Source organism: Canis lupus, chromosome 19 (assembly GCF_048164855.1).
Source record: "Canis lupus baileyi chromosome 19, mCanLup2.hap1, whole genome shotgun sequence".
Taxonomy (NCBI): Eukaryota; Metazoa; Chordata; class Mammalia; order Carnivora; family Canidae; genus Canis; species Canis lupus.
In genome coordinates, this window is record NC_132856.1 from 32,367,159 (window position 1) to 32,383,855 (window position 16,697).

The following is a 16,697-nucleotide window of genomic DNA, read 5'->3' on the forward strand; positions in this document are numbered from 1 at the left end:
TTTTATCTATTTTGTTTAACCATATATTCATTACAAACAGATCACCAGCATATAAATACAGGCCCCAAACTCCACAAAAATAGCAGCTTATTATTTTTTTGCCTTAAATTGTCTTCAGTGGTCTCATAGGAAAGGGGAAAAAGAATTTTCCTCCCACTTTTCAATCACATATCACTTTGGTGACTACTTTTTATGCTTGTCTTAGGAATAAAACAGAGTGATTTTTCTTTTTCTCCCTTGATTAGAATTGCTTTAATGTTTTTAATCATCTTGGTTTCTTTCATTTTCCTCCTTAAAACTAATTTGAAAAATAATTATGCTTCTTGTAGGAATCATCCAACAGCTCTCTCACTATCCCAAAGTATCATTATTGTCACTCTTTTAGGTAACATGAGGTAATAATTACTCCAATCTCTCTGTGCCTCCCTATGCAAACCTGCACTGCTAGTCTCAATCTGCCTCTAACTGATTCCTTTCAAAAGAGGGAGAGACGAAGAAAGAAAAAGCCAAAACTTTCTGAAAGCTTTTGGTTCAGCGTTATTAACTCATGGTGTGGTTTGTAAAACCTTCTTCCACAAGTAACATAAAGTGAGTTTATGAAGAAAATATGAGTCATTTTCTAAGTTGGCTATTGAAAAAAAGAGCAATAGGCTTTTCTGAATTTCAGGCATATCCAACTTAATATTCCAGGACTAGGCTACATTCTGAATATTTTGAATATTTATGGGGCTTGATGTGTGGACTTTTTAAAAGGTCACTTGAAAATGAAGTCACTTTTATTTTAAAGTTGGAGAAGGTGAACATGAAAAAGGAACGAGCTTTTAATGGAAACCATGATGTCTGTTCTCCTGCAAAAGGTCTTAGTTTCCTGTAGTAATTGTATTTTTTAATGATGTTCCTCATATGAGACAATTGCATCTTAATGTATGAAACAATTTCAGCTCAAAACTTGAGGTTCTCAAAATAAACTAACTGTCATGTTGACATGGTGCTTTTGTTTCAGCCCAAGTGATCACTGCAGATAAGAACAATCAGCAGTATTTACTCACAATCTGTATACGTATGCTTTTCTTGGTTGAGATACTTCTGTTTGCACATGATAGTCCTCAACTTATGCTATTTTAAGAACAAGAGGAGCCCTGATAAGGATTAGGGTTGTGCCATATACCATAAGGGGAGGGGATAAGGATGGGTTTAATGAGAAGGGAGGCCTCAGGACCAGGAACCAAGGGGACCATTCTTGTAACTCCTCTGAGTCTTCTCTAATGTATGGCCATGGAATTATAGAACCCAACAGTCCTAGAAGATGAACCATATTGTAAAAGGGATCTTCGATAAGATTACTTTGGGAAATACTCTACACCACCTCTAGCAGATCTTAGAATTTCACAATACCCATTAGGATATTAAAAGCTCTGAAGGTTCCTTTGTAAAGAAATCTATTTAATCTTCTCTAACCAAGGGATTTCTAAACATGTTTGACCATTGCTTTGAGAAATCCCATTTTAGACAAAGTTCTTGGATAATAAAGCATTACCTCTAATTGGATCCATGGAGTTCACTTATATTATGTTTTAAATATCACAGATGAAAGTTTGTTAAGTGATTGATTTAAGGTCACACTACTGTTTTTCAGACTTCTGGTCCAATGCTCTTCACACTGGTGCTTTCAATTATAGACCTTGGCTGAGGAACCGTCTCAATTTACTGAGACCCACGGCTGCTTACTTTATACCCATATCCCATAGGCCTAGCATTTAAAGAAACTTTCATTTTAAATACAGTGATTAACTGTTATTCTGCTGGTTCTCTTGACAGACAGGCAGCCTGCTGTTTCACAGACAACCCATCAATCCTGATTAAGAATGTACCTTTATTTCCTGTACATGACAAATATATTTTCTGCTATTTCTGGTCATAGACACTTTGGTTCCAAATTTTGTTAAGATTTTTGTCATTCCAAATGGTGATATTTCAAAGGAGTTGAAACTGGCTAGCATGCTAGCCTTATTCTTGAATCCAATAAAAAAAAAATTTTTTTGTTGATTTGCCTTAATGTTCACTCTTTCAGTTTATTTTATGTCCTAGATCCAGTGGAAGAGAGGCAATGTGCCCAGTGTTCTAAAAAGCTATCGATACAGTGGCCTTAGTAAATAAATCCAAATGAATACTAGTGAAGACAGTAAAGTTTTCCAGGGTAAGCCCTCTGGGGACATGAAAAGGGGGTAATGAAATCTCTGGAATGAAAAACTGAAGATAGTGTGTGGTGAGGGAGAATAAATACCAAGAGAATATACTTTTGTACTTTCTACCAGTAGAATAACATATTTTTAAAGGGATGCTATTTTTTCCTTATAGTTATCAGGAATAGCAGAAGTAGTAATCACAGTAATATAATCATATTAGGTGTAATGTGTCTCTTGTCCATAAAGCTGGGCCAAGTGTTGTGTTAATTAACCTTGAGATGGAGGTGTATTTTTCAAATGTAGCCATTTGCTAACTGGCTGAATGAATGAACAAATTTTCATTTGGTTCTGCTTAAGGATAAGAATTTTTGATGCTCAGTAGGGGGCAAAATCAAAGATGAATAAGCTATATCTTGCCTCAAAGGTGTTTAAAATGTAATAAGGGAGAAAAGACTAGACACAATGGTAGGGAGGTGTCATAGGACAGGTAACACTGAGGAAGTTTCACAACGAAGGGGAAAGATAGTATCACAGAGGGCAAGCATGGAGTAAGTTCTTACTTACTGCATGAGTAAGTGAGTTATGGTCCACAGGATGGTCAAGGGAAATGGGAGCTAAGAATGCCTGTTCAAAAACATTTACTTGATAGGATGGCTTTCATATCTTTTGAGGAAACAGGTTTAGTAGAAGAATAAAAGCAGCAACCAGAATGTAACTGGCTAAAAAGAGAGTGTGGAGTAGAGCTGTAGTTAATGTCTACATCTCTACTGAAAACATGAAGGGAAGAAAAGAGGTTTTGAAATAAGAGAGTAAAAGCGAGAGAGATACATATGCCATGGAGGACTTACATTTAGAGAAGGATGACTCTGAGGTTATTTGGTGTCCCAGTATAATGAGACATAGATGATGGAAATAGAACTGTCCTTCTTGTCTTTCATTCAGTAGAAGATACTTTGTAAGATGATAAGGCAAGGTTAATGAGTAAGGCAATCCCTTCTCTCAGTAGCTTTGTTATACACAAACTTGTAAATGTCATATATTGAAGGGTGCATGGAACCCTTACATCTTGAGAAGATCACACCCCTACTACTTAATATGCTCAAGGGACCTTATTTTCAAAGATTAGGTGGGGGCACAATATTTACCTGTGTAGTTAACAAGCGACTTACTAACACAGTCACTTGAGTTGTTAATTAATGTTTAATTTTTTAATTGCTCACACCTGCAGAAATTTCCTCCAATAGGAACGAAGACCTGGTTTCAACCCTGGATGGTTTGAGTTGGGATTTTCTTCCATGAATGTATAAGTAATTGCAATCCCTGTTGTTCCATAGGATTCGTAACACAATGCAATCATCCATAAAGTGTGTACTGACCATGAGCTTAGAATAAGGCATGTTGGTATGGGGTCTAACAGGACAGATTTGTATGGGCAGGATGGTTGAATCTCTCCTCTCAAGCAGCAGCCAATCAAGCTGGGAAGAGAAGGCACAGATAGATGAAGTAATAAGTAATTAATAAGTATTACACTCTACTACCATGTGATGCTAGCCTGAAAGCTGTCAGTAAAAGATAGTACCAAAGAGGTGGAATGCTGTCTGCTAAAAGGGATTAAAAGCACAAGCTCAATATCAGATTGTATGGAACAGAACCCTATTTGTCCACTTACTGTGACACTGGGCAAATCACTTGGCAGTTTGGGTTCTCTATTTCTCCATCTGTTTAATGGAGATAATAATATTGTGTACCTAAAGGAGTTATTAAAAAGATTAAGTAACATATGTTAGTTTGCAACCTCAGGAGCTTCCTGGCTGAAATCTGAAATAGAAGGCAGGGAGAGACAGAAGAAAGAGGCAAACCACTCCTGACTTAGGCAGCAGGTGTAATAATCAAGGAAGCTTATATGAGGCTTCTCTCAGGAAGTCCTCCAAATGAATAGATCTCCACACCCACTTTCCAGAGTCTCAAAAGTTTAGATAGAGGTCTTAACTGGGTCAGTCACATATATTTTCCAGATGGTCTCAACACATCACTCTCAAGTTGGTGTCCTTGTGGCAGCATACAATGTCAAGCAATTTGCCCCAAATCCTTAGGTATTCTTATATTTGTTGTTGTTTGGTTGTTTTTTTGTTTTATGATGGACTGATACAGGCTCCTCATTTTTTCCTCTCCCCTGGCTTCTTGGTTGATGGGGCTTTTGGGTATTAAGTGGGTGTTTCTTCCAAGAACACAGTCCTGAGTTTACTAGACAGTTAGGCATGTGAGTCAGAGTGGGGTGAGATGGAAGTCTTGAGTGGGAGGAAAAAGATGTCTTTGGAGGGATCAGTTAAACAAGAAGATTGCCCAGGGCTTTCAGCTTTAGCTTAGGTTTTGTTCCTTAGAGGCAGTGGGTAACATGCCAGCTTTGAAGATATTCATTCATTTATTCATAGCTACAGATTGATAACAGCCTAGGTGATAGGCCACAGGTTATCTGGCTTTAAGTTGTGATTCCAAAGCCTCCCAGCTAGGTGACCTTGGGCAAATTACTTCACCTTTATATTGCCTTGGTCTCTACTTCTGTAAAATAGGAATAATTCTACTTCATTCATAGGATTGGTTGAAGGATCCAATGTCTGAAGTATATTTGCCAAAGTCTCTGACATACAGTGAGTAACTAAAGCTGTACTCCTTAGCAAATGAAGGGATGGTCACAATTCCATCTACTGTCTTTGTCATCGTGGCAAGTCATTCAACTTGTCTTAAGTACATCTCAAATTCTTCATCTTTAAAATGGGATAAGAATAATGCTTACCTTATATGGCTATTGAGAAGATCAGATTAGTCTCTGGGATAGTGCCTGAGTCAGAGAAAGCATTGTAGAGTGACAGCTGCTTCTGCTGCTGTCATTATTAATTATAGTAGTGATGGAAGTGGTCAGGATTTTGTTTGTGAGGCAGAAAAGGATGAGAGCCAGAGAAGATACAGACAAGGCCTGCTCAGGTATGCTCAGAGAAATACAGGGTCATGAGGAATCCAAGTTTACTCTGTTTTCTCTTGAGGTCAGCTTATTAAGATGTTAATACTTTGCTTGTTTTCCCTGACTGTTGAGTCATGGGCATTAGTATGCAAGAAATTACCTTCTTTCCTCTCAGCAAGTATTTTCAGTACATCTCAAGCTAATGTATCCTTCTATCCCAGTCTAACTGCCCGTGGCTAAGTAGATAGGAGTGTATTTCATGGACATGTGCTCAGTAACCCTGAACTCTGTGCCAGGCAAGAACAAAGTAAACCCTGATATCTGAATCTTTTGTATTTTCTGATTTTGTGTTACATGGTCTGGGTTGGAATTAGTTGCTGGACCACAAACATAAGTCTTTAATAGAAAATGTGCAACCCCCCCCCCCCAAAAGAACAGAAGGCATAATGTTCATCAAAATGTCTGATAGATCCAGGCCCAAGAAACAAAGAAAATCTGTTCTCCATCTTGTTCTTTCATCAGGCTAGGGGACTTTCAAGCCAAGATGCCTTTTAATGGCATACACTCCTGCTTACTTTGAGGGGTCTTGCCTACAGGCTCATTACTCTCCTAGTAAGAAATGGGTTCCCCTTCCCAATTAGGAATGTACCACAAGACCAACCATTTCTAACCTCTCCTCACTGTAAGAAGTCAATGAAGTGTGACCTCTGCATGCCATCCCTTTCCCCCTCCCCTTTTCACAAGAATGATTTACCCTAAGGAGATTCAGGGAGATCACTGCAGTCAAAAGTCAGAGGTTATCAAACTTTGATGTGTCTCACAGTCACCTTGGAGCCTAAATAAAATGGTCTCCCCAGATCCCAATTCAATAAGTTTCATTGGGAAACAACATTCTTGGGAAATATTGATTGCTGGTGCTTCAAGGAGCATCATATCTTGAGACGTGTTAAACTAAGAAATGTTTCCCAGCCCCAATCTATCTACAGATCTTGGCAGCAGCTACCATGCAGAGTACAGAGTTTGAGAAATTCTTTAGGATAATGGCATTTAAAGAGTGACAAAATCCTGAGTTTCTACAAGTAAGGGATAGACTGCTGCCTGCAGAGTCATTTCAGGATAGGAATGAGGAGGACTGGTATGGAAGGTTTTGTCTCAGCCAAAAAACTTAATTTTGATTTTCTTGTTTGCATGCCTATTACTCATTTCCACTGATGATTTAGTTCAAATAAAAAAGACTTCAAAAACTTCTTATATAATTGGCTCTAGGACTAACAAAGAGAGTAGGACAGGCATGGTCCCTGCCTTCATAGTTGATGTTGTAGAGAGTACCTCCAGACAAGCTAGTAAGCAAACACTTTTATAAAATAATGACAGGTCTTGAGTAGTGCTAAGAAAAATCTAAACAAGTTTGGACAGACAGCAGAGGAGACACCTTATACATAGTTCAAGAGGAACCTTACACCAGAGAGTAAAAAGTGGCATTTGGAAGAGTGAACAGTGGTCAGCCATGCCGATTGTGGAAATGGTCTTTAAGGTGAAGACAAGAACCAATGCAAAGACTCAGAAGTGGGGAAATGCTTGACATAATAAAGGAATGAAAAGGCCAGTACAAAAAGGTTGCACTGTCCCAAGCCAGCCACACACTGTAGTTTCAATTTTCCTGGTAGCTACTGAAAAAGAGTTTTTAAAAAAATAAGAGAAATTAATTTCAGCAATGCATTTTATTGAACTTAGTATATCTGAAGAGATATCATTTCAACATATAAGCCATTCAAAAGAATGCTAATGGGATTCTCTACATCCTGTTTTTCTTGTAGTAAGTCTTGGAAATCTGGTTTGTATGTTATACCTCTATAGTGAGTCTCCATCTGGGCTAGCCATAGTTCATGTGCTCAGTAGCTCCATGTGCCTAGGGGCTATTGTGTACAGAGAAGAACTAGAACATAGTAAGTAAAAAAAAAAAAAAAAAAAAAAAAGTGAGTAGAATGGGGAAAGTTAAAAATACTGGCAGAAGCAGATGAGAAAGGGCTTTATAGACCATGGTGAAGCCTATGTGAAGTTTGACAGCTTAAAAAGAGGACCCCAGAGCAAAAGCAGTTTGGAAACTACAACTAGTCTTTGTGTTGTCACGTAGAACACCTATAGGAATTGCTCCCCTTTTCTGCTGGAAGGACAGCACACAGTAGCGGATTTTAGCTGAATCCTTTGAAGTTAAGAACAATGCCTTCTATTTTGAAGAAGTTTTAAGGAATGTACTCAAGAAGCCCACAGAGTAAACTTAGGAAGGAAAACCCATGTAACCGTGCGGTGATTCCTTCTATTTCTCTGACCGTATTGTTATGTTGAGCACAGGCACCCTTCCTCTTGGCCTGCAGTTGGGTTCATTCACTCTATTTTGCATCTCACCTCCAAATACAGCTGAGCAGTTGGAACCTGCTGCTGCCCTCCCTGAAGGAGCTGAATATTGGCAGTTAAGGAACAGGACAGAAGCCCCCAAGTCTCTGGTGGTCTTCTCTGACCCACCTGCCATAAGACATAGAGACATGTGCCATTTGGGTTTTGTAATTGCTTCCGATATTAGGTAACCATGAAAAAAAAATTAATAATGAAAACTCTACAGTAATCATGACTTTGATTCATTTCATTTAATCATTCACCAGAATTCTGCTACATGTAAAGAGCTCTATGTGTGTTTGTTGGAAGAACCAATGGATGAAGGAGCAACTCTTTCTTGGGCACCAACCATATACCAAGTACTTTTAGAAGCTGTTGCTACAATAGAACGTAATAGACAGTCCACAATTTTCATTTTAATTTCTTGGAATTAGCTGTTTCACAATACCTAGGGGGCTTTAAAAAATATGAATGTCAGACCTTTCCCCACCTGGTAGGTTAGTCCTTCAAGATGAGATCAGGCCCAGGGCCGCTCCCACCTGATTCCGGGCCCGAAGTCATGGACTGGGACACCAGGTTGGCAATAACAAAAGAGCATGGTCAGCATCTTGTGGAGTTTGGAGGGATGAAGACAACAGGAATCCATGAAAGCATGCAGGGAGGACCCCTATACCAGCCCAGAATACTTCCTGAAAAAGGTGTCATCTGAGCTGTGAACTGAAGGGCAAGAATAAGCTGGGTGAGTGAAGAGCAGAGGGAATCACGGATCACACAGAAGGAAGTTTTATATCAGAAATTGATACAGTCTTGCTCTCACATTCTAATCGTCCTTCTCTTAGGATGCCGTGTATGTGAGAGTGTTTGGAAAGGTATAAACCCCTCTCTGAATGTAAAGTATTATTATTTTATGGATTCCGTTGGAGGGAACCTAAGTTGATTGATGGGTGAGGAGGATGAATATTTGATAGGCAGGGAATGAGCTGTACAGAGCAGAATGTCTCTGAGAAGCAACTTCAGTGGAATCACAGCAGATTTCTCCCTCAGCCCCAGGGCCTGGAATGGTGTAGCGAATTGAATTATTTAATAGGGAAATAATGGTTAATCTGAAAATTTTCTCCAAAATACATATACATCTCTTACTGGCTTCGACTTCAGCTCCATAAGGGCAGGGGCTTTACCTGTCTTTTTTTTTTTTTTTTCCCCCAGAATCTCCAGTGCCTGGAGCATGTTAGACAGCGTGAATATGCTCAATGAGTATATGTTGCCGGGATGAGTAATTGAAGTGGAAGCGGGGGGACGTTGGGAACGTTATCTTGAAATGATTCAGTGTTTTGTCATGACTTGCAACAGGTTAGGCCTTAAACTGTGTGTAAACTACCTTGGAATTATTTTGCTGTCATTTTGGACTATTTGTATGTTTTTATAACAAAATTAGTGCATAAATATTTCTCATTATTATTTTTTTTTAATATTTCTCATTATTAATTTCAAATTCACAATACAGAGCATGACACTCCTCTCTGTACCTGTCCCTCGCTGGAGGTTACCACTGTCAGAGACTGGTATGTATCCTCTACATTCTGTTCTGTCCCTTTAGATCTCTGCGTGTACAGTGTGCACGGATGTAAAACATATACCGACAGAATCACATCATTCATCTTGTTCTTTTTTGAATTTTTGCCTTTATAAGTGTGTTTTGGTGTTATGTCCTTGCGAGGGTGTTTGTAAGGCTGTTCATTCTTTTTTAATGACTTTGCAGAATTTCATGAATGGAAGTCCTGGAGCTGATTTAGCCATTCCTATGTTTTAGTAATGTAGTAACAGTATCGCAATACATATCCTTGTACCTATATTTTATGTGCATGAATGTATCTAGCGTAGATTCTTAGGACTTTTGAAATTTTTTAAAGAATTGCATTTCCATTCCCCTGTGTGGAGTTAATATCAGATATAGATAAATTTGTCTTTCATAACATATGTTTAGTTAGCAGCTTCTTATTTGAAAATTTTATGGTAAAATTTAAATGTATTTTGGAATCAAGAATTTCATCTAAACAAACATGCAGTGAGTATATAAATGTGTTTTGGAGCTCTGACTAGTTTTATCCCCTTTAGATCAGGGAATACTGTCAGCCAAGGGTACCCTGCTGCACTGCCCCACCATTTATATCATAGTCCTAGCAGTAGTAACTTCTGGACTTGAATAGTGTACAGCTCACACAACCATACTAGGTCACCTTGATGTCTGGCATTTTCCACTGCCACTATTTTTATTCTTTTCTTGTTCTCAGGATATCCAGCCTAATACTGGGTACTTTGGTTGCAGAGTCAGGATTGGTTACATTGTGCTGTTCAGAAAAATTAGGAAAGACATATGTCCCTTCAGGAAAGCAAACAACATCTTAATCCTAGAAATAGACATTGGGACCTATCAGTAAATGTCTGGTTGAATGAACAAATGAATGAATGAATGTAAAACAAATGAAACTAAACTTGTGGTTCCCCAGACCATTTTCTGCATCAGTTATTGCCCCCTCAAAATGTTAGCCTGAACCTGCTGTCACTGTTGGGTGTGGGCAAGAATGTGCTACTTTAATTGGGACATTCATCTGGATAACAGGCTTTAACTGAGTGTTTAATGATGGAATGGGGCTGTCAGGCGGAAATTCCCAAAGCCCGCCACACTTGAGCCTTCATGTCGACTAAAAAGGAAAAGTGAAGGCTTGCTGTACAAGTGACTTTAGCAAGATACAAGGTCTTCCCAGATCAATATCCACCAAACAACAAAGACAATTGATAACTTAAGCTGCGATGAGCCAGATAGTACCTGTGGGCTCTCTTGACAAATGTGACTAACAAGTCCTTTACATTGTATATCATGTAAGGAAGAAAGCAAAGAGGAAGCAAGAGCATTCTCTGCCTGGTAAAGCAGAATATGGAGTTTTACTGCCCATCTATTTTAGTAAGATTATCTTTAGAAAAAGGAAGTGCATTCATTCACCGTGAGATTTCTTGTCATGTGCATGCATATGCTTATTCATTCGATACATTTTTATTAAGGGGATGTTTTTTTGACTGCCATTGTGCTATGCCTTGGGATATACTTTTGTATATAGATAGCAAAATGTCCCCATACATACCATCATTTTAGGTATTTCTCACAATGCAAATCTGATCTTTACCATCTCAGCCTTAGTACTGGATTGTTGAGCAGATGATTAGAGACTCAGTACAGATTTATACCAGGACAGGTGCTTTTAGTGCTGGTTGTTTTCTTAAGCTGTGATTATTGGCAGGAGATGAGTGTATCTGTTTTATAGCACTTAATAAGAACGTTTGAAGTGCCTACCACTGTGACAGGCACTGAGAGTGACTATAAAAAGTATTATAAAGCACTTTGTCAATGCCCACAGGTTTATAATACATTCAAGAAATAAAGTGAGACTCATAACAAATAGTTAACTGACAGTACAAGGTGGCATATAAATCTGTGCCTGTAAATCTATTCCTGTGATTCAAACATGTGCTGTGGGAAAGAGAAGACAATGCCTACATGGAGATACTGACAAAGTGCTGTAATTAGTAGAAAATGAGTAAATAAACAACACAACATCTATAAAACCTAAATAGTCTGAAATCACTTACAATGGGGAGATCTTAGATATCTCTGGGAAAGTCATTCTGAGGATGAAGACAAAAAGAAGAGAAAGGTGAGAAATAACCTACAAAATTGAGTCAGAAATTGATTCACATTTTAATCAAGAAAAAAAATTGAGCCCTCACCCCTAGGGATTTTCTCAGACAGTTAGTTCGTTGGGGTAGTGTCCTGAGATTTTATACTAATACTTGTCATCCCCTTGGCCCAGAATATGTCAGGGTCTGTGGGAAAAAGGAGCTTTATCACTTACCAAGTTCAGCTGCATATAATAGAAAACCTGTTTAAACCGATGGCTTAAACAAATGGGATATTTTCTTATGGAACAAGTAGACCTCCTAGAGTTCGGCATCTAGGTGATTCTTTGATCTGTCCTTCATGTCCATCATGAAGATGGCTGCCCTATTTCCTAGCATCTTGGTCAAATCCATGGAAGGAAGGGAGAGAGACATGGCAGGAATGGTGTCTATTCCTTTTATTGGAAGAGTATACACTTTCCCAGAGTATCCTTCAGACCTGTCTTTGGCAAGAACTTTATCAAGTCCTATCAAGTGTAGCCACACTTGGTTTCAATGGCTGCTAGGAGAGTGAGTAGTTACTTTGCCATGGGATGGAGGCAGGCAGGAGAGAAAAGGGCTGGAAATGGGCAGTGGATATGCCAACCAACAGTTCCTGCCCCAGGGATTTCCATAGAAGTAGTGTTCAGTATGAAATAAGAATTCAATGGGATGCCTGGGTGGCTCAGCAGTGGAGCCTTTGGCTCAGGACATGGTTCTGATCCCGGGGTCAAGTCCTACATCGGGCTCCCTGTGGGGAGCCTGCTTCTCCCTCTGCCTGTGTCTCAGCCTCTCTCCCTCTGTGTCTCTCATTAATAAATAACTGAAATCTTAAAAAAAAGAAAGTGGAACTCAAAAGTGTACCTTGAGTGGCATCATGCTTTTGACTGGCCAGGTTTAAACACACACACACACGTGCACATGTATACCACATCTTCTTTATCCATTCACCTGTCCATGGACTCAGGTTGCTTCCATATCTTGGCTATTGTAAATAATGCTGCAATAAACATAGGGGTACATGTATCTTTTCAAATTAGTATTTTCATTTTTTTTTTCAGGTAAATAACCAGAAGTGGGATTAGTGGATGTCTGTTGACCATCTTATATCTTCTTTAGAAAAATATCTATTTAGGTATTCCGGTCCATTTTTTAATTGAATCATTTGTTTTGGTGTTGAATTGTGTGAGTTCTTTATATATTTTGGATATTAACTCCTTGTAGTAGATCACCTTTTTTGTTTTGTTGATGGTTTGTTTGATGTGCAAAAGATTTTTAATTTGATAAAAAATTATCCCAATTGTTTATTTTTGCTTTTATTTTCTTTGAGAAAATAGATCTGGAAAAATGTTATGAAAACCAGTATTTAAGAGATAACTGCTTATGTTTTCCCCTAGGAGCTTTGTGTTTTTGAGTCTTATATATAGGCCTTTAATGCATTTTGAGGTTTTTTTTTTTTTTTTTTTTTTGTATACAGGGTACAAAAGTGATCTAGTTTCATTATTTGGCATGTAGAATTCCCATTTTCCCAATACTGTTTAGTGCAGATCTTTATTAAAGTGTGTTTTACCCATTGTATAGTCTTACCTCCTAATTATAGATAAAATGACAATGTAAGTGTGTGCTTAACTCTGGGCTCTCTTCTGCTTCATTGATCTATGTGTCTGTTTTTGTGCCAGTACCATACTGTTTTGATTACTATATCTTTGTAATATAGATGTGAATTTGGGACTGTGATACCTCCAGGTTTGTTCTCTTTCTCAAGATTGTTTTGGCTATTTGGAGTCTTTTGTGGTTCCATGCAGATTTTAGTGTAATTTTGTCTAATTCTTTGAAATTGCTATTTTTCATGTGATTATATGCAACCTATAGGTTGCTTTGGGTAATGTGGGCATTTTAATGGTATTCATTTTTCCAGCCCATGAGCATGGTATATATTTCCATTTATTTGTGTTACCTTCTGTGTCTTTCATCAATGTCTTATGATTTTCAGAATACAACCTTTTACTTCCTTGGTTGAATTTACTCCTATATATTTTATAGTTTTTAATGCAATTATAAATGGGGTTGTTTTCTTAATTTCTCTTTCTCCTAATTTGTTATTATTGTAGAGAAACAGCATATTTCTTCATATTAATTTTATATCCTGCAACTTTACTTGGTTTATTATTTCTAGTAGTTTTTTGGCGGAATCTTTAGAGTATTCTATATAGAATAATATGTCATTTGGAAATAGCAACAATCCTACTTTCTTACCAATTTGGATTTGGGTGCTTTTATTTCTTGTCTAACTGCTGCAGCTAGGATTTCCAAGACTCTTTTGAATAAAAGTGGTATGAGTGGACATCTTTGTCTTGTTCCTCATCACAGAAGGAAAACTTTTACCATTGAGTAGAATTCAAGTTGTGGGTTTGCTGTATATAGCCTTTATTGTGTTGAGATATGTTCTCTCTAAACCACTTTGTTAAGAGATTTTATAATAAATGGATGTTGAATTTTGTCAAATGCTTTTTCTAATCTCATCTATTGAGATTATCATATGATTTTCGTCCTTTATTTTGCTAAAGAAGCATTTTGATTGATTTTTGGGTATTGAACCATCCTTGAATTCCTGGAATAAATTCTACTTAATTTTGTGAATGATTCTTTTAATTTATTGTTGAATTTGGTTTGCTAATATTTTGTTAAGGATCTTTGTATTTATGTTCATTAAGGATATTGACCCATAATTTTCCTTTTTTGTAATGACTTTGTCTGGTTTTGGTATCAGGGTAATACTGGCCCTGTAGAATGAGTTTGGAAGCATTCTTCCCTCTTTTATTATTATTGTTATTTTTTGAGATAGTTTGAGAAGGATTAGAATGAACTCCTCTGTAAATATTTGGTAGAATACACCGGTGAAGCTATCTGATCCTGGATTTTTGTTTGTTGACAGGTTTTTTTTTTTTTGGTTAATGGTTAATTTTTGTTACTAGTAATTGGCCTGTTCAGATTTTCTATTTCTTCCTGGTATAGTTTTATATCGGGAACATTCTATGTTTCTAGGAATTTATACATTTCTTCTTAGTTTTCCAATTTGTTGGCATATTGTTTTATCATAGTAGTCTTATAATCTTTGTAGTTCTCATTTCTAAGTTTATTTATTTGAGTCCTCTCTTTTTCATTTTTCTTACTGAGTCTGGATAAAGATTTATCAATTTTGTTTCTCTTTTCAAAGAATCAGCTCTATTTTATTGATTTTTTCCTATTGCTTATTGAATCTCTGTTTTATTTATTTCTACATTAGATCTTTATGTTTCCTCCCTTCTACTTCCTTTGTTCTTCTTTTTAAAAATTTCTTTAGGTATAAGTTTTGATTGTTTGAGATTTTTCTTGTTTTTGCATATTGCTATAAACTTCTTACTTAGAACTCTTTTGTTGCATTCAAAGATTTTGAATTGTCATGTTTCCATTTTCATTTTTTTCCAGGTATTTTTAAACTTTCCTCTTTTATTGTTTTGCTGCCCCATTGCTGTTAAATAGTATATTGTTTAGTCTCTACATGTTTGTGCTTTTCCTCCATTTTTTCTTGTTTCTAGTTCCATATCATTGTGGTTGAAAAATATGATTGATATGATTTCAGTTTTCTTAAATTCATAAATATTTGTTTTGTGGCCTAGTATGTGATATATCCTGGAGAATGTTTCATGTACACTTAAGAAGAATATGTATTCTGGGGCACCTGGGTGGCTTAGTCAGGTAAATGTCTGACTCTGGATTTCAGCTCAGATCATGATCTCAGGATTGTGAGATGGAGCTTTGCATCGAGCCTTGTATCCATGCTTAGCATGGAGCCTGCTTGAGATTCTCTTTCTCCTTCTACCTCTCCTCTACCCACTCATGCTTGCTCACATGCTCTCTCTCTCTCAGAAAAAAAAGTGTATTCTGTTGTTTCTACATGTAATGTTCTGTATATATGTTAATTCCATACAGTGTAATGTCTTGTTCAAAGCTACTACTTCTTTATTGATTTTTCCAGTCTAACTAAAAATCCCGTACTATAATTGTATTACTGTATTACATTTTTGCCTTTTTATGTTAATATTTTCTGTAGATATTTAGATGCTTTTATATTGGGCACAATGATATTTAAAACTATTATGTCCTCCTGTTGGATTGATCCTGTTTTCATTACATAATGACATTTTTATCTCATTACAGAAAAGTTTTAAAGTCTATTTCTCTGACATAAGTATTACTACCCAAGTTTTTGTTATTTGTTGCTGCTGTTTCCTTGTATGTTTGCTTTTGCTTTCATTTTCATGGAAAATATTTTCCTTTCAGTTTCAGTTTGTATGCATTTTTTGGTTTGAATGGAGTCTCTTCTAGGCAGCATATAGATGGGTCTTGGGTTTTTTTTTTTTTTTTTTCCCATAATCTTTTGTCTTTTGATTGGAACATTTAGTCCATTTACATTTAAATTAATTATTGGTAGGTATGTACTTAATTGGCATTTTGTCAATTGTTTTCTGGTTTTATAATTTTTCTCTGTTCCTTTTTCCTTCTTTTGCTAGTTTCTTTTGTCATTTGATGATGTTTTCTAATGTTATACTTGGATTTAGTTCTCTTTATTTTTTTTCTACCTATTAGAGGTTTTTCATATGTGATTACCATAAGGTCTGTAAAGTATCTTATGTGTATAGCAGTCTGTGTTAAGTTAATGGTCCCTTGAGTTCAAACACATTCCAAAAGCACTAAATTTTTGCTCTCATATCTGCATTTTATGTATACAATGTCATGCTTTACATATTTTTATTTTCTGCATCTCTTAACTAATTTTTGTAGATATAATTGATTTTACTGAATTTATTTTTTACTTTCATACTGGCTTCCCAAGTGATTGATCTACTACTTTTCCTGTGTTTACTTTTACCAATGAAACTTTTTCCTTTGAAAATTTTTCATCAGTGGCTTTTTCTTCTCCATTTAAGAAGTCCTTTCAACATTTCTATTAAGGCCCATTTATTAGTGAATTCCTTTAACTTGTTCATCTGAGAAACTCTTTATCTCTTCTTCAGTCCTGAATGACAACCTTGCTGAGTATTCCTTTTTTTCAAGATTTATTTATTTATTTGAGAGAGAGAGAAAAAATTCAAGTAGACTCTTCACTGTGCATGAAGCCTGATGTGGGGCTCCATCCCATTACCTGAGATCATGATCTGAGCCAAAATCAAGAGTTGGACATTTAACCAAATGAGCTGCCCAAGTGCCCCTGGGTATTCTTTTTTTTTTAAGGTTTTATTTATTTATTCATGAGAGACAGAAAGAGAGAGGGATGGGGGCAGACAGAGAGGCAGAGACACAGGCAGAGGGAGAAGCAGGCTCCATGCAGGGAGTCAGACATGGGACTCGATCCTAGATCTCTAGGATCACACCCTGGGCTGAAGGCAGTGCTAAACCAGCCACAC

At 36.9% G+C, this 16,697-nt stretch overlaps 1 protein-coding gene across 20 annotated transcripts in view; it reads left to right on the top strand.

Moving 5' to 3' along the window:
• Positions 1–16,697, top strand: part of FHIT (fragile histidine triad diadenosine triphosphatase) — a 1,386,045-nt gene that overhangs the window by 1,044,132 nt on the left and 325,216 nt on the right. Inside the window, exon 2 of one of the 20 annotated variants that reach the window (XM_072785592.1) lies at positions 9,044–9,105. The exons of the other annotated variants lie outside the window; for them this stretch is intronic. The gene's annotated coding sequence lies outside the window, so the exon portion shown is untranslated. The remainder of the gene's footprint in view (positions 1–9,043; positions 9,106–16,697) is intronic. 20 annotated transcript variants of the gene reach the window in all.